This window comes from Lactuca serriola, chromosome 8 (assembly GCF_051521515.1).
Source record: "Lactuca serriola cultivar US96UC23 chromosome 8, Lser_US96UC23_V15, whole genome shotgun sequence".
Taxonomy (NCBI): domain Eukaryota; kingdom Viridiplantae; phylum Streptophyta; class Magnoliopsida; order Asterales; family Asteraceae; genus Lactuca; species Lactuca serriola.
Genome location: NC_136415.1, coordinates 271,340,918 through 271,364,603, shown reverse-complemented (window position 1 = coordinate 271,364,603; position 23,686 = coordinate 271,340,918). Strand labels below are relative to the sequence as shown.

The window sequence follows — 23,686 nt, the reverse complement described above, 5'->3', positions numbered from 1 at the left end:
CCTATGAACATTTTCTTTTATTGTTCATAAATTCCTAACAAAATTAAGTCTTTAGGGTATTTAGGGTATAATATAATCTAAGGGTAAAAGGGTAAATTTTGAAATTTTGAAAAGCGTGCGACGGGCACACGATATGCGTCGCATGCACATGAAACAGATCGGCATTAGAGTCAATTTTTGGCTTCATCTTCAAAGATTCATTTGGTCCCTCCTCCCCATTTCTCTCTCGACTGGTCCCCACTTGCATGACGAACATGCCACACGCTCGATCCCGAGCTTCGATTTCTAGTATTTCCTTTGATTCCTCTACTGCCAAGTACTATCTACATGGATGAAGATGATGTTGGTGGTGGGAAAGAAGAGCTTGTCGAAGCCTTGTCAGAGACGAGAGACAATGCGAAATAACGTTGAGATATGAGATTAGGTATGTGTGTGTGAGAGAGAGAGAGGTGGTATTTTCTATCTTAACTAAGAGAAATAGAGAAAGAGAGAAATATGTGTTATTTTATTTTTAAGCTATAAATAATACTAATAAACATTATTAGATTAATTGAAAAATAAACATTTAAGGGTATTATGGTCATTTCAAATATTGTGCGGATTAAAATCGCCATAAAATCGTCTCTTTAAAATGAAACATGCAAGTCAGATTAAAATCGCCATAAAATCGTCTCTTTAAAATGAACCATGCAAGTTTAAGAGGATTCAAATTAAATTTTGAAATAAGAATTTAAGGACATATCTTTGTTTATTGGGCCGCTACAAATGAAAGACAATTTAAGTTAATTTGAAATTTTGCTTGGACACATCTTTGTTTACTGGGCCGCTTTTGTCGGGCCTTACGATTATTGGGCTTTGCAACCGATTACCGATATCAACCCTTTATTCTTTCTTTTAGAACGCTTTCCCTCGTCTTCTCTATCCGACGTCTGTTCTTCACGACGAACTCAACGATTTTCTCCGATCGCCACCGTCATGTCTCAGGTAAAATCTTCCTCCAAAGCCTCTCATTACTCACTTCTTTTATTAGTAGATCTGTATTTTGAACTTGATTTATCCTTTTCTATTTCTTTTCCATTTATCGTAGATTGAAGAAGAGACTTTAGGTTTGTTATTCCAATTTCATGTTTTTCTCAGTGGCATGATTTTGTCTTTGGTAATTTGTTTGTAGGTTGATAACAGAAACTCCTCTGCGGCCAAACGTGCCAGAACTGATGGTATGCCTTTATTGATAACGTGTTTACTTATTCCTCTTTCTTTTCGTTTATTTTTTTCTGGTTTATTTGGCTTGTTTTTCCGTGTTTGTCTATTGAAGGGTTTATCGTGAGAACGATTTTCTCCTGAATTGTAGTCCTTTCTGGATGTTTGTGAATGCGTTAGGTTTGTTATTCCAATTATACGACCAGTAATAGTATATACAATTTTAGATATAAACCAAATCACAATGCAAAATTTTCGTTGTTTAAATTGCTACTATTGATATGCGATAATATGAATGAAGTATATAGTTATAGGAATTAGGGTTTGATGACTTAAGAATTCACATGTAATTTAGTGTTGCTATATTGATATGCGATTATATGAAATTGTACATGTTTTTGATAATTGTAAAGTTTCTTCCTATAACCAGTTATTTTAACAAACAGGGGGTCGTAGAGAAGATGATTGGACTTGCCCTAGCTGTGGAAATGTGAATTTTTCTTTCAGGACAACATGCAATATGCGCAATTGTACACAACCTAGACCAGCCGATCATAATTCTGTAAGTTCCACATTTTGTTTATATTTATACATACCATTTAGCCCCTATTGTTTCATTTTAGTCCCCTCTTTATCTAATTTGCAACTAATAGTTTTTACTGTGTTGTAGAAATCTGCTGGAAAGCCAATGCAGACCCCACAAGGGTATTCATCTGCTACTGCTGGTCCTTACGTTGGTTCTGGTGCACCTTCATCAATGTATATTGGTGTACAACCTTATGCCTCCTCTCTCTCTATGCCTCCTTATGATGTTCATGTTCCCTCTGCTTATCATTATAATTATGGAACTCGCCTTTCTGGAGGCAGCCCCTATCGACCCCTCCCGCCCCCTACTCTGGTGGCTCATTGATAGGTACACTAAATAGTAATAACTTTTTTTTTTCTCTCATTTTATAATTTTTTTAAAAATATATATATATTTTTTTTGCAGGTGGTATGTATGGAGTACCTCCAATGATGGATCGATACTTGCCTTTGGGCCACACTGCTGCAATGGTATGGTTGTATAAGTATTAACAACTTTTTGTTATAAATTTATAATGAATTGACTGTTTTGACCCTTGAAAATTTATAGGGTCCACGACCTGGGTTTTATCCAGAAGAGAAAGCAAAGAAAGGTATTGAAAACATTTTGACTATGTTTGGCCTACTAGTTGAAAAACTAGCTGCCAGCTAAAAAGAAAGCTAGCCGATAGCTGAGAAGCTAGCTGATAAAAAATAATATTTGGTAAAACTAGCTGAAAAGCCAGCTGAAATATATAAAATTCCATAAAATGACATTTAAGAGAATGTGTTTCTATAATTAATTAAAGGGTATATTTGGAAAATTTTAAAAAAGCTCCTAAAAAGCTAGTGTAAGTAGCTTTCTAAAAAAGCTAGTTTACAAGTTAGCTTATAAGCTACTTTTTGGTTTGCCAAACACAATCTTTGTATGTTGGTTATATTTTTGGATGAAGAGATGGCTAATGTTTATTTATTATTTAATATTTTAGATGGAAAAAGCGAAAATGATTGGGTATGCCCTAATTGTGGAAATGTGAATTTCTCATTTAGGACAGTTTGTAACATGAGAAAATGCAATACACCTAAGCCAGGATCTAAGGTATTTAATATTTTTCTTTACACCTAGTTTCATCTTCTGTATTTCTTACACCACCAATGACTGAATTTTATAATAAAACAATTTTTTTTGTTTGAATTTGTTTGCAGGCTTCAAAGTCAGGCAATAACTCCAGTAAGTTAAATTTTAATTTTGTTTTTGGAAATCATAGCTTTGATATTCATAAATCATAAATCATAAATCATAAATCATAAATCATAAATCATAAATGATAACGTGTTTGTTTTCAGAAGGAGATAGAGATATGCCTGATGGGAGCTGGAAGTGTGATAAATGTAACAACATAACTATCCATTCAGAACAAAATGCAACAGACAGAACTGTGGTGCTGAAAAACCATCAGAATCCAGGAATTCCCCTTCAGAAGAAGCAGAAGAAAATGATCAGGTCTGTTTACTTTCATTTTCATCAAAGTTAAAAGTGTGTCTGTTTTATACATGTAAAAGTCAAAAAAGCTATTAGCAGCTCTTTTTTACCCCAGTTAGTAGTCATCTCCCTTTGGTCAATTTAGCAAAGTTGTTGTTGAAGGGTATAGTCGTCTTTTTATTAATCTGCATTTATCTACTGTTCCAGTGAGTCGTTTGAGAAGGTCGTCCAGCTGTCGTCTCGTCTCTTCAGTCATGTTGCTGCGCTTATCTAGTTTACTCATTTGTGGTTGTTGTGTCTTGTTAACTTTGTATCCAAAAAAAAATATATTTTAAAAAAAAATGGTATTTGTGGTAAGTAAGTTTGTGTCCTTCTGAGGCATATGCATTTTCATATGTTGGGCGTTTGGAATCATTTAAAAAGAATATGAATGGAATTCAGATCCATCTGTTAACAAAAATTACAAAGCTGTCATTCTTTAATTTTTAAAAATCAACTAATGTTTTAAAGAATTATTAAAAATAATACGTAAGTAAAAGTTAATTGTTTACAAGACAGGTGAGGTGATAGCGAGAGTAGGGTGATGGTGATGTGGCAACTGTGGATGAATATGGCCATGAAGGCAAAGATGAGAATGGCAAGGTGCCAGGTGGCAGTAGCGGTGGCTCTGCCAGGTGTTGGTTGATGAAGAGTGGTGGCCGGTGGGGGAGGGAAGGAGCGTTTCATCATGAGATGGATTTTTGCAAAGGATCAAAGGAATTGAGATTCTATATTTTTTATTTAAACCAAACAAGGGGTTGTAAATTCCAAATCCCTATAAAACCGAACACGCCCACATTATGAAGCTTGGTTACATCTTATATAATCATGTGGGTTTGAATATATATATATATATATATATATATATATATATATATATATATATATATATATATATATATATATATATATATATATATATATATAATAAATGACGACAGTTGAGCAGCAAAAGCGTAGAGAGTGAGACACATTATTAGGAAACCTTTCGATTTGAAGGGTTGTGGCTCGTCTAATTCTAACCAACATTTACAGAATGAAATCCCATGTAATGTATTTTTTTATATACTAAAATTAAATTGCGAACATGATTTTCGTTCTTTTTAGCGGTGCGCCATGTTTATATATATATTTTTTACTAGGTTATAACCCGTGTACTACACGGGGATAACGTAAAACAATGTTGAAAGTTATTAGGCGTAATAGTTAATAATATATTTGCTACAATTATTTTTAGAGGCTTCAATGTTTTATCCGTAACTATATAATTATTAGTTTAAATTACTTTTGCATATTTTGAATATATGAGCAAACGTTCCATGTGTTTACATGAAAAAAATAAAAATTAATACACTAACATTCTTAACCCATATTTATGAAACGACCTTTAATAAACAGATTAGACACAACCATCAAATTAACACAAATTTTTTTATAAATTGTCCATTCTTACAAAGCACATTATCTTTTATTTGTACTTTGTAATTATGAGCATTTGTTTGTAAGTAAAAAAAAGTTATATGAAAATAACACTCTTTCCTTTTTAACAATTATAAAAATTTATTTAGATATTTACTATCAAAAGAAAAGGCTTAAATAGTTGGAAAGTTGCACTCAGTGTAATTAAATTTAAATGTTAAATAAAATCTTCTAAATTCGACGATGAATAAACTAATTAGCCACAAACATTCAAAAGTAAACTCTTATGTGTGAATTTTAATTCAAATGGCTACAGCCACACACAAGGAATATCAATCCCGAATCCTTTAATAAAATCAAACCTTCGAAGGAACGATCTCGTTCTAATTCATAGTACCTAATGAAATTGTAACATTAAATTGCTCAAAATCGTAGAATTTTACACGATGGCAAAGTATTTACAACACCTTACCCATAAAAGCAATACACTTACATTATGCTCATCTGCATATTGAGGGCTCTTGCACTTTGGACTAACATAAAATTTTCTCATAAAAAATGTTATCAATCAAAAGAGAAAAAAAAACTACTCAATGCATGAAAGATAGACCATGTAACCAGGAAGTCCAATAAGAATTCAACATTTAATGACCTACATAATTGATTGAATTCAATAATGTATAATCTCATATGTTTTAATTTCCTTTATACTACTTTCCAAGAAAGTTGTCATGCGATCTTATGTATGAAAAAAATCATAATCACATCATAGGATGACAATTAGCAGATAAAATTCCACACATATCCCAATATTTAAGTTTCTAGTGTAAAAAAGCTACTTCCAAATGTAGAATCCCAAACACTCTATAAGAAATTAAGTTGATTCATTATGAAATTAATGTTTTGAATAATAACAATGAATGTCTCTTTGGTTGAGATATTTTCCTTCTGTTAGCTCAAAGGTACCCAAGTCTTTTCTCTGATTCCAAAAACATGAATATTAGTTTCAAATACCCAAATCGTGGAATCAAAGAGGAGTTTAAAACTTTTAAAACAAAATAAAAGAACATAATTACACAAGAAATTACCTTGTTTCTAGATACATGAAATACAAACTTTTTATGATAATTTGTCCCACGGACGCATCAACCTTTCACATGGTTATGAGTTTTTGGTTTCTAAAAAGACCACATAAGTATCAAGATTAGATGAACCTGGAAATCAAACAAAAAACATTTGAGTTTCATCATTTTCAACCTTTTCCTTTGTATGGATTACTTAAGCTATTAATTCCAAGTAAAAAGTAAAACTGGAAATGAATCAAAGAAGATTACAATAAATATTTCAAACTAATACCAGAAAACCAAAAAAAACCACTACCCGATATTTCATATTTCATTCTAGCATTTTAGCAAACAATTGGCGGGCAAGAAATGCAAGATTAAATCTATGCGCTTCTCCAACACTGAAGTCACATAATGTTATACCGAAAGAATGTCACACTTGCAATTACCAAGTACATGTCCACCAACCTTGAACAATTACTGAGATTGAATTCGTACGATCGTTTAAATTCAAAAAGTAACATGTTAGCTGTTCACAAAAAAAAATACGAAGACCACGATCAAACTTTCTCACAATTAACTTGTGTATATAATATCTATAAATAAACATCGGATAAAATACAAAATAGTAAGATCGAAAGAGGATCAAATCACCTTGAAGATCCTTGAGCTATTAAAATCAAAAATATTCTGAATAATTAGAAGGGATATACAGTTAAATGAAGAGATCGGACATGAGTTTAGTAGAGAGAATCAGGGTGGAGGAGTAACATAAAGAAGATGAAGGCTAACCATCGAACAACTTGCATATAGTAAAACATACCTTCTTGAATTATTACTATGTCTTGCTTTGTTGAAACATAATTCGGATACTTGAACAGACTTAAACTCTTTGATTTTAGGTTTTTTTGTAAAATGATAATGTGGGATTCATGCGATGATAAAGGGCGCGATGGGCAGATTTGAAGAGGGATTGCCGAGATTTAGGAGGAACGTATACGATTTCAATCCACAGAAATACAAGATTCAAATTTTGAAATCGAATTAGGTTGTCTGGTGTAACAAAGTGCCTCCATTTAAGGGGATTAAAATGGAAATAATTTAATTGCCAAAATCTATCCTTAATTGTGAACAAATATTACGTAAAATTAGTTTTTTACTACCAAAGTATTTTGGGTTTTAAATTATAGTTTATGAGCGGGAAATTTTTTTTGCTGAGTTCAAGATGCCACGTGGCAAAAAAAGGGGTTAAAATAATGATATGTGTCAATTTTGGGATTCATTTATTAGGAAGGTAGATATTGTTATTTTTGATAAGTGTAAAGAAAATATAATCTTTTATTTAGACTTTATTCTTTTATAATTTTCTAATGGTTTTTAAATTAATTAACAACAATAACTAATTAATAGCAAAATAAAATTATAAATTATGATTAATTTATGTTACAAAACATAGTTGATATTTTAATTAATGGAATTAAAAACTTGTCTGAATAAATAATATATGATAAACATTAAAACGATAATTGTCTTTAACTTTATTAATTTGTAAACTATTGATAGATATGAATAATATATGCTTATTTTATTATGATGTTTAAAATTGTTATATTTTTAAACATCAAGATAATATGATAATCTGTAGGACCAAATATATTTTAAAATAGGGAAATCATGATTCGAACACAAGAAGATTGAACAAAAAAGTTTAAATAATATTTGGTTTTTATTAGAGTATGGGTAGATGTGGAATGATATTCTTATTTTATTATGATGTGTAAAATTGTTATATTTTTATAAATCATGATAATATGATGATTTGTAGGACCGGATATATTTCAAAATAGGGAAATCATGATTCGAATACAGAGAAGATTGAACACGAAAGTTTAAATAATATATGGTTTTGATTAGAGTATGGAAGACTCAATTACAAAGATGAATGTAAGTACCGAGCAAAAGAAGTACTATCTCCCCCTTTATATAGATTTATACCCAGGGAGTCGGTTAGGAAATGAGTCAAATGACTAATCAGGTCAAGACACCTAAGCTAAGACAAACTGTCAATAAAACAAAGTAAACACCACTGTGAAGCCTAGAATACAACACAAACTATAAGATCAACAATACATTCATAAAATCAAACTGAAGACTTTAGATACAATACCATGAAACCTTTCGAACCAACACTCAAAACACAACACATATTACAAGACTTAACAATCTTCATGTTTGTGTTGAGTAGCAAAACAAGTCTTCACTTGATTTCATCAAACACTTACAGAGCAAAAATGCAGAATCACCATATGCATAGTTATCCACCACCTTAGCATCTCAGACACCTGCCTGATCTCGCTTTTTGGATTAATCTTGAAAAGCTCAGCTTTTGCAAGAATGCCACTGAGTGCCGAGGTCTTGAGGCAATGTTTATCTTGAAGGTACATCATACATTCTTTTCATTACTTTATTAACCATGCCTTGTAAATAATGCCTTATGGTACTTGTTGAATTTGCCAGTCTCCCATCCCTTCAATTCCACTTGGCTAATCGTAAGGTCTAACAAAAATCTTTTTCTTCACAAATTCTCCCATCTCCACATCCATCTTACACAGATCCATAAAATACAATCTTATCATCTTCTTCAAATGCAAAAGCTGATTCACATACTTTGATTTCTCTTTGAAAAGAACTGAATACAAACCAAACCAATCATATGGATTCATTTGTGGTAGATCAACAGGAGAGAACAAACATTCCTCATTATCACTTCCCTTTAGCACTTTGAACTTATGATTCACAAATTTATCATTCACAGTCTCAGCTTTGCATTCGCAAACAAATATTTTCTTCAAACTCCAAACCTTGTATTATTGTCTAGAATGTGATGCATAGAACTTAAAAACCTTTCTATTCATAGGACTATTGTTTAAAGCAACAACAAATGTGTTTTGAAAGCTTCTGAACAAAAAAGCTTTGGGTTTCATTGGGAAGTCCAAATGGTAATCTACCTTGTTGTCAATAAAAAAAGATGATCTCAGATTAAGCCAAAGTTGAACATTCATGATAGGTTCTTTCATCATGCGCTCTACAATCCATTTTGGCCAAAAAGCATTATGAGCCAACTCCACAACTTCTTTCTCTCTTCTTTACTTCTTTTTGATCCAATAATTTGTAATTGTTTTAATATTTGAACCTCCTCATCATCCTACATCAATAGGATGTACTTCTAGCGGAGTAAAGATTGTAAGAGCTGAACTTGGCCCTAAAGGTTTAGATGTAATAATACCTTCCAATCTCTTCTTCAAGTTTTGAAAACCGAAATCATTCTTGTTGGCAGTAGGTTTCTTGACCATTTTTGGAACAAAATAAGGATTGATAACATGAACCTTATCTCCTTCTTGTTGTGAAGTAGAACCTCTATTCATAACACCAGATTATGAAAGCAAAGGTTGAAGTTTCTGATCTAGCATTTGGGACATGTAGTCAACATGGGAAGCATCTTTTTCCTCAGCTATCTTCACCGTTCGTTAATTTATTTCAAAATTACGACTATAACATCTTGATGTTGAGGTATTTCCATTTTTAGCACTAAGTATGAGCAAGGTTGTAGAACTCGTTACTCGGTACCTGTTCGACCGACTACCGAGTAGCGAGTACTCAGGAGTACTCGGGAGTACTCGGGGAGTACTCGGATTCGGTAATTCATGTAGAAATATTTTTAGGGACCTTATATATGTCAAAAGAATAAGTTAAAATCTTATTTTGATTGAAATATACAACAAAACTAGATACATGTGAATACACAAAAACTGAAAACCACATAATGGTCTCACTTCGTGAATAATTACTGAAAATTTAAGATATATAAGTAGTAATAATCACATGTGTTTGTGTTAAATAATAAATTGTTAAGTATATTATACATATTAATCACCGAGTCGACCGGGTTTTACAATACTTCTCAGTTCGGTAAGGAGTCGATCGGGGATTACTTGGGATTCTGTAACTCGCCTCGGTAAGGGGTCGAGTAGCGAGTACTCGGAGGAGTAATCGGCCAACTCGGCGAGTTTTACAACACTGAGTATGAGAATTAATTACATTTTAGCCCTTATGTGTGAGAATTATTGCAAATTAGCCCATAGTGGCATTTTTGTAATATTTAGGAGGAGCCTGCGTATGCTGGGCGTACATAGCATACGCACGACGTATGTGCCAACAACTCTAACCCTAATATTTAGGGTTTGAACCCTATATAAACATCATTAACTCTCCATGACTTATTGTCACACCCCAAAACCGGAACGGTGGAAACGTTCGGGGGTGGAGGACGTCATGTTTAGTATCACAAGACATGCATCATAGTAATCAAAGTAATGAACAACCATTTCATTAGAAAGGAAGTGTTTACAAAGTATGTGTTCACACAAACATAGAATGAATATGTAAATAACAAAACTAGACTTGGAGCTATACTGCTCCATCTTTTGAATTCCCAACGCGAGTACCTATCTACTAGTCTCCTGAGAATACAAGTTATTTTGAAAGAGTTGATCAACAATTAAGTTGGTGAGTTCATAAGATTTTCGTGATGTGAGTAAGTTGTAAGAAAGTTTAGTAAGTTGTAGTAAGTTGTAGGTTTTGTTTAGAAAAGTTCGCCTTTTCCTTCAGATAATCCTATATTTCCTACATTGATAAAAGATAAGTAAAAATGACTCTACAATCCTTTCTATGAGTACTAAATGGATAGAAGTTATATAAAACTCAGAGTAAACAAATAATCGATTGTGTGTATTTGCCCTAAGCCCACAACCAAACAAGGAACAGGAAATGAGGTGGAAAGCACACATCCCATTGGTTGTTAGATCCTTGTTGTATATAACACTGGCGTATTCCCTTGGTACTCACGAAGTTAACTGTAATAGTTCCTTTATATTTGAAGAAAAGATTCTTTAAGAAAACCCTTATTTCTTATAATACAAATAGTAACCACAGTAGTTACTTCTATAATCGCTTAGTTTATACTAGTTATATATAATCTAATATCGAATAGATAGTTAATTGTGTGAATCTGCCCTAAGCCCACAACCAAACAAGGAACAGGAAGTAAGGCGGAAAGCACACATCCAACTACCTATCGGGTATTAATTATATATAACATTGATGTATAAACTAAGGTATTATAGAGTTAATCGCCTAAGGTCCTTTAAGTTATACTGGTTTAATAAAATGGATTAAACCCTTTACTGGTAAGTTTCTAGTTTTGTTTACTCAATGTCCTATTATTTGGACGGCTATTAGAGGTAATGAAACTTTGTACTTTGACACCTTAGTCGGTACTGATGTGAGTTTTGTATAATTGTACGTTTTATTTATTACTTTCAGATATTTATAAGTGTGCTCTGTATAAATAATTTTGTTTCAATATATTGCTATCACCTCGTGCCTGCTAACCCTGGTACGTGTAATCGTGCTAGCGTTAACGCAAACCCAGAAAGATATATTATTATATTTTATCACCTCGTGCCTACTAACCCAAGTACGTGTAATCGTACTAGTGTCAACGCAAACCCGCAAAGATATATTATTATATTTTATCACCTCGTGCCTGCTAACCCAAGTACGTGTAATCGTACTAGTGTCAACACAAACCCGAAAAGATATATTATTATATTTTATCACCTTGTGCCTGCTAACCCAAGTACGTGTAATCGTGCTAGGGTTAACGCAAACCCGGAAAAATATATTATTATATTTTATCACCTCGTGCCTGCTAACCCAAGTATGTGTAATCGTGCTAGGGTTAACGCAAACCCGGAAAGATATATTATTATACCCTAATTTGTTACAAACAATGATCTAAGGATACAATGTCTTCCTAGAATACTACGGACATTGTATAAGTGTGTAATACTTGATTTGTTTGTTTGTACTTGTTATAGTATGTTCCTCCCTGTACTTGTTATAGTATGTTCCTCCCTGTACTTGTTATAATATGTTCCTCCCTGTACTTGTTATAGTACGTTCTTCTCTGTACTAGTTATTGTATGAACTGAACCCCTAAACTATACCTATTATAGTTTACTAGTGTGTTTACTTCAACTGATACTGACTTGAAGGAAAGACTCATTTTACTACTAAGTTATGCTTGTACTTTTAAAATGGAGTTTTGTTAACTATAAGGTAACCTAACATTAAAAGAGTTTTTGAAATGTTTTGATCACTTATAAAAGACAAAAGCAATCTTTTGAAAGATGTTTATAACAAACATTTACACAATTATCATTTTGTTCAACTTGTATTCCCACCCCCCTACAAGCATTTAAAACAGTTTAAAAGATTAATTACGGGGTATGAACTCACTTGATGTGGGTGATTCAAACGAATATGCGCGTAAGGATGAGAAGTTCCACGAATGAAGTCCCAAGACTTAAAAAATCCTAAATGACATATAATGGCATATATTGACATAAATATAGTGTTTTAAAGCAACCAAATTGTAACACCGAAAATTTTCAACCAATTTAAACTTTTCAAAAACAACCCATATTCATTAATTCATTACAAAAGGTTTTCAATTCATTTATTATCAGAGTATTTCCCAGAACCATATAATAAACACATAAAACATGAGGAGCGGTATGATCACGCCTTCACCTTGCCACGATCTCCTGAAGTACCTAAAACAATACACTGAAAACTGTAAGCCCAAAAGCTTAGTGAGTTACCCCCAAAATACCAACCATATATACCATACACATAACATATCATATCATAAACATAACAGCCATGCACTTAGGGTCTACTGTGTGACTGGTCCGCCGCACCAGGCCTTCAGTCCACCTGGTCCACCCTTCGAGTCTAGCAACATACATCGAGTCTGCAGTGTGGTTGGTCCGCCCGCACTGGGCCTTCAATCCACCTGGTCCACTCTCTGAGTCTACAGTATGACTGGTCCGCCTGCACCAGGCCTTCAGTCGGCCTGGTCTACTCTCCAAGCCTAGGCACGTCTGGTCCGCCCTCGTGGGGCCTACATCCTATCTGGACCGCTCGCTGGGCCTTCGGGATATCCGGTCTACCCGGGTATGTTGGCCTATAGCATAAAGCAGGACCCACCTCAACCCAACCCTAGTCAATCAACCATGTGCACATAAACATATAATCATATAGCAATTCATCACTAAACAACCGATCTAGCGGATCACATACATAGCACACTCTAACCAGGATACCGACCTAACCGGTCACTAACATAGCATCATCCTATATACCAGGATTCCGACCTTAACCAGGTCTCTAACATATACCATCCTAACTACCAGGATGCAAACATATAACAAAGCAATAACATAACGACTACTCGGATTTCCATCCGATAAAGGGCCGGCCTTGGTGCCTTAGACCCTATGGATATAGTGAGGATAACTCACCTCGCAACTGCTAACCGAAAAGATAAGATCATGCTGCTCCAACCTCCAACACGAACTCCACCACTGATCAATACCAAATGATTGAACTCAATAAATACCAATAATTACCAAAATACCCTTGGAAGTCAACTGGTCAACTCTTGGTCAAAGTCAAAGTCCTGAGTCAAAGTCTACCTTTCTGTGTGACCCTACTCATCGAGTCGCCCCGTCGACTCGCCGAGTCCCACAATTCTGAGTCCCTTCTCGCTCAACTCACCGAGTCATCCCTCGACTCACCAATTCACCGTTCAACCAGAAAAAGGTTAGGACTCCACGACCAGACTCACCGAGTCCAAGAACAGACTCGTCGAGTCCAAGGCAATATTCAACAGACTTGCCGAGTTGTTCTTCCAACTCGTCGAGTTCATGCACACCTTCATCCAACTCGCCGAGTTCACCCATAGAACTCGCTGAGTCTCTTCAGTTCTCATTCCATATAGAGGCTTTCCAAGCCATGCAGGGGCTCCAATCCCTAGATCTACCCTTCTACATGCCATTCCTCACGTAAAGTGGAAAACTTTACGTGAACTCCAGGAGCTATGAGCCCAAAATGCTCTAGGGCTAGACTTTTAGGACAAAGGGCTTCACTAACAACTCAAGGACTGATGCTTTCTGCCCTTATGACTCCAATATAACCTAGATCTGAAGTTGCAACTTCAAATCTAACCTCTAAACCTGAAATGGATCCAAACCAAGCTAAAGAATCCCCTAAAACAATCTCTATGGATGACAATAAGGAAAAAGGCTTAAGGCAGTGGCTTCTTACCCCAAGGATGAGTCTAAACTGATGTAGACTTCAGATCCACAAGCCCTCTTGATGCTATCCTCAATGTCCTCCAACTTCTCTACACAAATTTCTCCTTCGAAGCTTTAATCTTCTAAAAAATGGAGCCTCTCACGATTTAGGGTTTTCTGGAACTAAAAGGGAAGGTAAAGAGGCTGAGGGTGGCTATAATGTGCTTTATATATGGCACAAACCCCAGATTAGGGTTTTTCTCCCTTCAGCACCAACTCGTCGAGTCCAACTGCCGACTCGCCGAGTTGGTCACTTAACACGCGACCAAAATCGCAACTCGACTCCCGAGTTGGTAACTTAACACGCAACCAAAATCGCGACTCGACTCACCGAGTCTATCCATGGACTCGCCGAGTCGATCCTCCTTAATTACACCAAGCACCCCTGAACTTGCACTTCTAAACTCGGGGTGTTAAAATTCTCCCCCACTTAAACTAGGCTTCGTCCTCGAAGCCTGCAGCAACACATCCCAGCTGGCACTCCCTCAATAAAGCTCCTAGTCTCAACCGACCCAGGTTCCTCCGAACACTGCTATCGGACCTCTATAAAGTCCAACTCTTCCCTCCCAGAGTTACGACAATTGATTCAAGCCGGCCACCGAATTCTTCTTCTGATAACAACCTTTATTAACCAATGATCACCCGATGATATTTTCATCACACCAATTCACAACAATCACTTGACCCTTACCAAGCTAGATATCACCCTGAACCACCGGGTCCTGACCCGGTACCAAGATGCTACCCCTTTCCTCGATTGGTATATCCTTTATCGAATTCACTTCTAGGACTCATCCCGCTTTCCTTTCCGAAATCAACTCGTTTCTTTCCGAGCTGACAGGATGGCACATCCTTCAGCTCCTGAGCAACTCCCATGAGCTCTCCCCTGCAGTCACATACGTATGCTGAACCTGCTCTAACATCCTCGGGCTGGAAAACCCGACAAACTGACGATACCTTCAAACATCCCCATGATGAATTTTCGCTACATACATAACTTCCTGATCATAACCATAATGGAAAATCCAAGGCTCCCTCCTTGCATCCCCTCCGAACTCCTCCGGTTCTACACCACCGGAAATCCTTCCGCAACCTCAACAGACACCCAACCCGGATGTGTTTCCATACCACTGGTACAATCCCAGTACTTACTACCAATAGCTGAAGCACTGTCGATAATCCACTTACTCCACTTCCTCCTCTTTTGGAGTACACACGCTCCTTCCGGAGCTACATGCCTTTCCTTCCTAGGAAATCCACTCAACGACCCTTACCGCACCTGCACGTGCCACTGAGCTACACCTCACTTTACATTATCCATGTAGAGCAACTACTATTCTCAAACTTCCATATACCCTGAATCTGCTCGCAAGGACTCTCGGGTCCATGCACTGCTTTCCACTAACATGATCAATACTTGGGGCCATACCATATCAATTATCATCCGCTGGTGACGCTCTTCCTCATTATCCTCGCACCGATCCACTAACACATACAAAGTCTTCAGCATGACTGGACCGCCTCACCAGGCCTTCAGCCTGTCTGGACCACTCTTGGAACCTTTAGCATATCTGGACCGCCCTCCTGGGCCTTCAGCCTGTCTGGACCGTTCCCCGAGCCTTCGGCCTGACTGGTACGCCCACAGGCCTTCAGTCTATCTGGACCACTCAAATTGTCTTACGTCACCCTGAACCATTCTTTCCGAGAATCTCTACCGTACATACTGTTCTAGCCCTCTTGGGGTTCCGAACTCTAACTCCATTCTATATACTCAAATCCCGGCCTAACTCTAGGCCCATCCTTGGTCTATATCCCGACCCACTCGTCTGCCACCTACTCATACCAGCCCACGCTCTTGGCTGACTAAAACGCTGCTGAAACCCACACAACTAATTAACCTCTCATGCTGTCGATCCTCTTGAGAATTTTCCAATTCTCCCCACTTAGAGCACTGACTACAAACCACTAGTGACTGAACCGACATAATCAGTCATTCCTACTCAACATACTCCTCTTACCCATGAACTGATCCCGAAACAAGCAACTCCCACAAAATCACGTTCCGACTGCGCACATCTCGTATTCTAAGGGAGTTCGACCCTCAGCTGAGTACTCCTCAATTTGCAAATGCTATACGCGACACGCAGACCAAAAAGCCTAATTCCCCACCAACAATTCCATGGATGATAACCAACTAAGACTCCCAATACCAAAACCCTCGATCATACAATAACCCGACGAAAAGATGAACGAATACTATACCATGAATCATGTGAACAAGACTAGCAGATATAAAATACTCCATACACCATAAGATAACAAGATATCAAGAAGGAAACATACCCGCAACTGTATCTTGCTCTGCCCTGACCTCCTCTGCTATAAGCTGAAAAGCACGTCCCTGAGCCCTCGGGGGCTCTGCTCCACCCTGACCTCCACCCGTAATCCTCAAAGTGGCTGGTGCTGGAGCTTGCACCGGTCCTTTAGTAAGCTGTGGGCAGTTGGCCCTCATGTGACCAACCTAATGACACTAATAACAAATCCTCATATCCTGAATCGGGGCTGACTGACGGCAATCCCTCGCATAATTCCCCTCTCTCCCGCACTTGCGGCACGCGCTACCGGACCTACAAACTCCGGTATGACTCTTCCCGCACTTCCCACAAGTGCGGCTGCCCTGATCTCCCAACCTAGAATCAATGGTCTTGGACCGTTGTGACGCCGACTACGACTGTGTCGGGGCCTACCTCTGCTCTCTCAACAGCAACTCAATCTCTAACTCATGCCACCGAGCAGCCTCATGTAACTCTAACAAGGTATCACATCTCTGTGCGGACACAAACTGCCTGATGTCCCTCTTGAGCATACTTAGGTATCGGGACATCTGAGCCTGCTCCGAAGCAAACTCAGGGCAAAACATCGCCCTCTCAGTAAACATCCTGGTGATCTCCGTCACTGACTCCGTATCCTGTTTCAGCTCCAAGAACTCCTGAGCCAACCTCTCTCTCTCAACTCATGGAACATAACGAGTGCTGAACATCCCCCAAAACTGATCCCATGTAACCGCAGCCCGCTGCGCATCAGAATAAGACCCCATAGTAAACCTCCACCAATCCTTCGCCCCGAGCCTTAACAGGTTCAGAGCACACCTCACCCTCTGGCCAGCAGGGCATGAACATGTGAAGAAACATCCATCCACATCTGACAACCATCGCATAGCAACAATCGGATCCTGTACCCATCAAAAGTAGGGGGCTTCGTATTATCGATGTCCCGATACTGAAAACCTCTATCGGCTCCTTCTCCTGCCGCTGCTACAGCCGCTGTAGCCGCCGCGGCAGCCGTCTCTGTAAGAGCTACATAGCGCTCATCTAAGTACTCAATCATAGCGGTCTTGATCGACCCAAACAGTTCCGACAACTCAGCCCGGAACATAACAGCAACCTCATCATGTAGGATCTCACGAATCCTGGCGTCCAACTCGTCCGTACTCATCTGGCCAACGACCACGGGTGGTGCTAACCCATCCTGACCACCCTCTCCTGCTCCTGATCCCTAACCGGATCCTGCCCTGAAATGTCTCGTAATCTCCATTCTGCAATACACCATGAGATCCTCATAAACATCGCATAACCACCCAGGGTTGTGACTTCCTTGATACGCGTATGGGTCCTGTGCTTTCAGTAGTACGGGCCCATACTACCTTCCACACCTACCCATATTTGTCTCAAGTATCATCACAACGCCCCAAGCACTAATGAACATAGCAAGCACTCTATCCTCACTTCTAGAGGAACATTGAAACTCTCATAAAAGGAGACCCTAGGCTAGCAGGCACCACAATCAGACAACTTTATCATGCACTTCCTAAAGATCCCTAGCCTAACACTAGCATGTTGTTCTAACATATCACATAAACAAATAACTTGTATGGTAATTTTGGGGTAACTTACTTGCTCCGGCTGATCGTACACTCTACGTCCTCTTTAACTTATTTTTGAAAACCATTTTTAATTTCGCTTTGAAAACTCTCCTTGATTTGAGACTGGATTCACACGAATGTGCCTCCAATTCACTCAAACCAAGGCTCTGACACCAACTTGTAACACCCAAAATTTTCAACCAATTTAAACTTTTCAAAAACAACCCATATTCATTAATTTATTACAAAAGGTTTTCAATTCATTTATTATCAGAGTATTTCCCAGAACCATATCATAAACACATAAAACATGAGGAGCAGTACGATCACGCCTTCGCCTTGCCACGATCTCCTGAAGTACCTGAAACAATACACTGAAAACTGTAAGCCCGAAAGCTTAGTGAGTTACCCCCAAAATACCAACCACGTATACCATACACATAACATATCGTATCATAAATAGAACAACCATGCACTTCGGGTCTACTGTGTGAATGGTCCGCCGCACCTGGCCTTCAGTCCACCTGGTCCACCCTCTGAGTCTAGTAACATACATCGAGTCTGTAGTGTGGTTGGTCCGCCCGCTTCGGGCCTTCAACCCACCTGGTCCACTCTCTGAGTCTACAGTATGACTGGTCTGCCTGCACCGGGCCTTCAGTCGGCCTGGTCCACTCTCCGAGCCTCAGCACGTCTGGTCCGCCCTCGTGGGGCCTATAGCCTATCCAAACCGCTCGCCGGGCCTTTGGGATATCCGGTCCGCCCTGGGTATGTTGGCCTAGAGCACAAAGCAGGACCCGCCTCAACCCAACCCTAGTCAATCAACCATGTGCACATAAACATATAATTATATAGCAATTCATCACTAAACAACCGATCTAGCAGATCACATACATAGCACACTCTAACCAGGATACCGACCTAACCGGTCACTAACATAGCATCATCCTATATACCAGGATTCCGACCTTAACCAGGTCTCTAACATATACCATCCTAACTACCAGGATGCAAACATATAGCAAAGCAATAACATAACGACTACCCGGATTTCCATCCGATAAAGGGCCGGCCTTGGTGCCTTAGACCCTATGGATATAGTGAGGATAACTCACATCGCAACTGCTAACCGAAAAGATAGGATCATGCTGCTCCAACCTCCAACACGAACTCCACCACTGATCAATACCAAATGATTGAAATCAATAAATACCAATAATTACCAAAATACCCTTGGAAGTCAACTGGTCAACTCTTGGTCAAAGTCAAAGTCCTGAGTCAAAGTCTACCTTTCTGTGTGACCCTACTCATCGAGTCGCCCCGTCGACTCGCCGAGTCCCACAATTTTGAGTCCCTTCTCGCTCAACTCACCGAGTCATCCCTCGACTCACCAATTCACCGTTCAACCAGAAAAATGTTAGGACTCCACGACCAGACTCACCGAGTCCAAGAACAGACTCGTCGAGTCCAAGGCAATATTCAACAGACTTGCCGAGTTGCTCTTCCAACTCGTCGAGTTCATGCACACCTTCATCCAACTCGCCGAGTTCACCCATGGAACTCGCTGAGTCTCTTCAGTTCTCATTCCGTACAGAGGCTTTCCAAGCCATGCAGGGGCTCCAATCCCTAGATCTACCCTTCTACACGCCATTCCTCACGTAAAGTGGAAAACTTTACGTGAACTCCAGGAGCTATGAGCCCAAAATGCTCTAGGGCTAGACTTTTAGGACAAAGGGCTTCACTAACAACTCAAGGACTGATGCTTTCTGCCCTTATGACTCCAATATAACCTAGATCTGAAGTTGCAACTTCAGATCTAACCTCTAAACCTGAAATGGATCCAAACCAAGCTAAAGAATCCCCTAAAACAATCTCTATGGATGACAATAAGGAAAAAGGCTTAAGGCAGTGGCTTCTTACCCCAAGGATGAGTCTAAACTGATGTAGACTTCAGATCCACAAGCCCTCTTGATGCTATCCTCAATGTCCTCCAACTTCTCTACATAAATTTCTCCTTCCAGCTTTAATCTTCTAAAAAATGGAGCCTCTCACGATTTAGGGTTTTCTGGAACTAAAAAGGAAGGTAAAGAGGCTGAGGGTGGCTATAATGTGCTTTATATATGGCACAAACCCTGGATTAGGGTTTTTCTCCCTTCAGCACCAACTCGTCGAGTCCAGCTGCCGACTCGCCGAGTTGGTCACTTAACACGCGACCAAAATCGTGACTCGACTCGCCGAGTCTATCCATGGACTCGTCGAGTTGATCCTTCTTAATTACACCAAGCACCCTGAACTTGCACTTCTGAACTCTGGGTGTTAGACAAATGCAAGGAAATAACCTTAGGGATAAGGAAACACTTGAAATGAAGTGTTGAATCACGTGTGATTGACAAAAGGGAGTTTTACGACCACTAAGCTCATGGTCATAGAGTTTACGGTGCTAGAGGTTTACGATCTTGGGTGTTTACGGTCAAGGGTGTTTACAGTCTATGGTGTTACTGTTGGATTAATGTCTAAGTCCATAACTATAATTGGTAAGACTTGACCCGACCCGGCATGGTCCATTTGGGTTGCATACCATCATGCACTTGGATGAGAGAAATAAGACACTTATGGTTATTAATATATTATAAGTTCTAGTATATTAATAATAAGAATAATAAGATTATTTAATTAGTATTGATCAAGAATTAATCTAGGATTAATTAAGTGATCAAAAGAAGACTAATTAAATATATGGGTTGATTGTGTAAATCATCCATGTTTGTATAGTGGGCTAATGCTCCATGGATAATCAAGTTGGGCTAAAACCCATAGGATGGTCCATGGATGCTTCATGGTGTATTTGTACCCATGGATCATGGAAATGAAAGGCCATGTCAATTAGGGTTTACATGGTGTAACCCTAACTATATAAGCATCTTATTCTTGACCAAAATGGGTGACTAGAATCACACTAGTGTGTGAAGTGAAGGGCTAGCCGATTTTGATGAGTGTAGAAATTCTCTCAAGTCATTCCAAGGGTTTTGATGATTGTGATTCCATTTGAGGTGTCACACTTGGGGCACTAGGTACTCAAGCTTCATGAAGACTTTCTACATCAAAGAGGTATGTATTCTATCTTGCTATAGTTATTGTTTTGTATGCTAGATTAGGATAATACCTTGGAAGTTCTTATTTGCATGTATAATAGAGAAAACATAGATCCAAGGTATTTAGGGTTGCATGTACACTTAGGAGTGTTAGAATGCTCAAAAACCCAACAGTGGTATCAGAGCCTAGGCTTGCTTTCTCTTATACTTGATGCAAATTGCTGAAAAATGCTGAAAAACTTGATTTTCTGGCTTTCTGGGCACTGTACTCGCCGAGTCCACTGATGAACTCGCCGAGTACATGAGTAAAATCATCCTACTCGCCGAGTAGGTTGATGCCACTCGCCGAGTAGGAGCCCCAGACAGCATATATTCGAGGTTTTTGGCTAGAAATGGACTAGGAACATTACCCTAAGTTGTTTTTGAACTTATAAACTTGTTTTTGGTGTGGTAATGTTCATGCTAATCCATTTTCAAAGATAATTGTCAATAGATTCATGTTTTGTATTAGTTTAAGGTTTAGACTAATTACATGAAAAAGTTTGATTTGAATTATCTTGTTCTTATGAGTTGCTTAGATTAATAGAAATGTTGAGTGAAATAGTTGTTTTCAATCCATTTTAATCTAAGAGTTGAGTATAAAATGTGTTTGTGTAACTTGTCCTCAAGTTACATGAAGAGTCACATTAAAGACTCATAAAACTCATAATAGTTGGCAATGGTTACAAAATGAAGAGTCTTGTGTCATTGAATAACTTTTTATGACTCCATAACTTGTCCTCAAGTTATGGAAGTTCAAGAGTCACTTCATTAAAGAAAAAATATGTAACCATAATTAAATCCATAAGTTATAAAATAAAGGAAAAAGTTAGTTCTTTTATTAGTTTAAAGTCTTCCATAACTTGTCCTCAAGTTATGGAACTTGAAGAGTTTTTGGATTAAAACTACTTTAAACACATAAGTTATGGAATTAATTAGTTTTGAATAGTTTCAAAACTTGCCCTCAAGTTTTGGAATTTGAAAAGTTTTCAAGTATGAATACTTTAATTCCAAGTTAGCCCTTAGAATTTTAAAAGTTAAAATTCAACCCTTATACTTTATAATATTATAAGTTAATAATATATATATATATATATATATATATATATATATATATATATATATATGTATAAGAGTAAAGTCAGTCTTACCGCTAGTACGCCTCATTCACGAAGCCGGTCTATAAGGTGGGTATAAGGTTGTTGCCTATAAAATGGCAACTTAATGGGTGTCCACTCTCACCCACCGCTTGCTTGACTGGTGGAGGGTCGTTAGCCGAACGGGTTTGACAGGACTAGAATTCTCCCTTCATTAAAAGTATTAATGATAATACTAAGTAACTAAACTCATAATAATACCCAATCTTAGTTACTTAGAAAAATGTGAATAAGGTGCTAATCCATGAAATTACACTTTACACTTTGTCAAAGTCGTTAGTGGAGCGTGTGTGGTTAACCGGCACACTAACTTGGACTTAACAAGGTAGGTAAAGGGTGACTTAATATTTATCATAGTATCGATGGAGCGTGTGTGGTTAACCGGCACATCGATTGAGGGGTAATTTATTAAGGGTACCAAGTGATTTGCATGGTTACTTCACACCTTGTTTTGTGATCCTCGGTATCCCAGTCACACAACCTGAAGGGCACACTCGAGATTGAAACATGCCATTGAACAGTTCAATGAATCTCAAAGATCTAGGAGTTTCAAAATCAATTAAAACCTAATAATACATTTCGTTTATCTTGGTGGAAATTGGTGAATCGTCATTCACCTACCTTCAAATATTTTATAGCTTGGATTACGGCATACCTCTTCTAAGTTATAAAATAGTTTGTTGGGTCCTAGCCTTAATATTTCATATTGGGTGTCATATTAAGGACTTAAGATCGACTATCTTGAATATCTCCCAAAAGATGTCTGGTTTAGACTTTTATGATCTTCCCAAATCTCTTGAAACAAGGTTTCCTAATGAAGATAATGTCCCATGGATATCATACTTCTTTCTCCTCCTCCAATTATTCTCCCTAACCCACAAGTTCTTGAAAAGTTTAAGGTCACTCAAGCCCTATTGGCAAGGCAAGGTCAAGGTGTGGTCACATCTTGGAGATGTAGTCACATATTGACAAGCCGGGAGAGTTGGGTGTCAAAGTCTTGAGAAAGTTGGTGGTTCAATCACTTTCTAAGTCACATAGTGAGTTCCTTTGGGACACCTATGAAATAGACTATGACAAGACCCTTAATGATCTTATCTAAGATCAACTTTCTTAAAACTTGATGGACATTGACAATAGTGACACAGGAAATCTCGGAAAGCATTCTCTTCCCAATGGAAAGGGATCGGCCATAGTCAACTCGGTTGACCAAATGGTAAAGAGAAAGCTAAGTCTGTGATAGTCCCGTGTACCATTATCAAAGGGTCCATATGTTTATATTGCCAAAGAAAGGGGCATTGGTTGCGAAGCTGCCAAAATTTACCTAAGGATGTTAAAGTCAATAAGTTTGACTCTGCTTCAGGTAAATTCCACTATCTAACTCTGTTAAGTTTCTATTCTGAGATTCTTGATACATGATGTGACTGGGTCACATGGTGATGTTTTAAGAAT

At 38.0% G+C, this 23,686-nt stretch overlaps 1 pseudogene across 1 annotated transcript; it reads left to right on the top strand.

Moving 5' to 3' along the window:
- Positions 1 to 907: 907 nt before the first annotated feature.
- Positions 908 to 4,131, top strand: LOC145070704 (ranBP2-type zinc finger protein At1g67325-like; annotated as a pseudogene). Its single transcript, XR_013690046.1, has 10 exons — positions 908 to 984; positions 1,172 to 1,217; positions 1,647 to 1,762; positions 1,871 to 2,113; positions 2,192 to 2,256; positions 2,336 to 2,378; positions 2,754 to 2,863; positions 2,971 to 2,995; positions 3,112 to 3,268; positions 3,806 to 4,131. The product of XR_013690046.1 is annotated as a ranBP2-type zinc finger protein At1g67325-like (transcript).
- Positions 4,132 to 23,686: the final 19,555 nt, after the last annotated feature.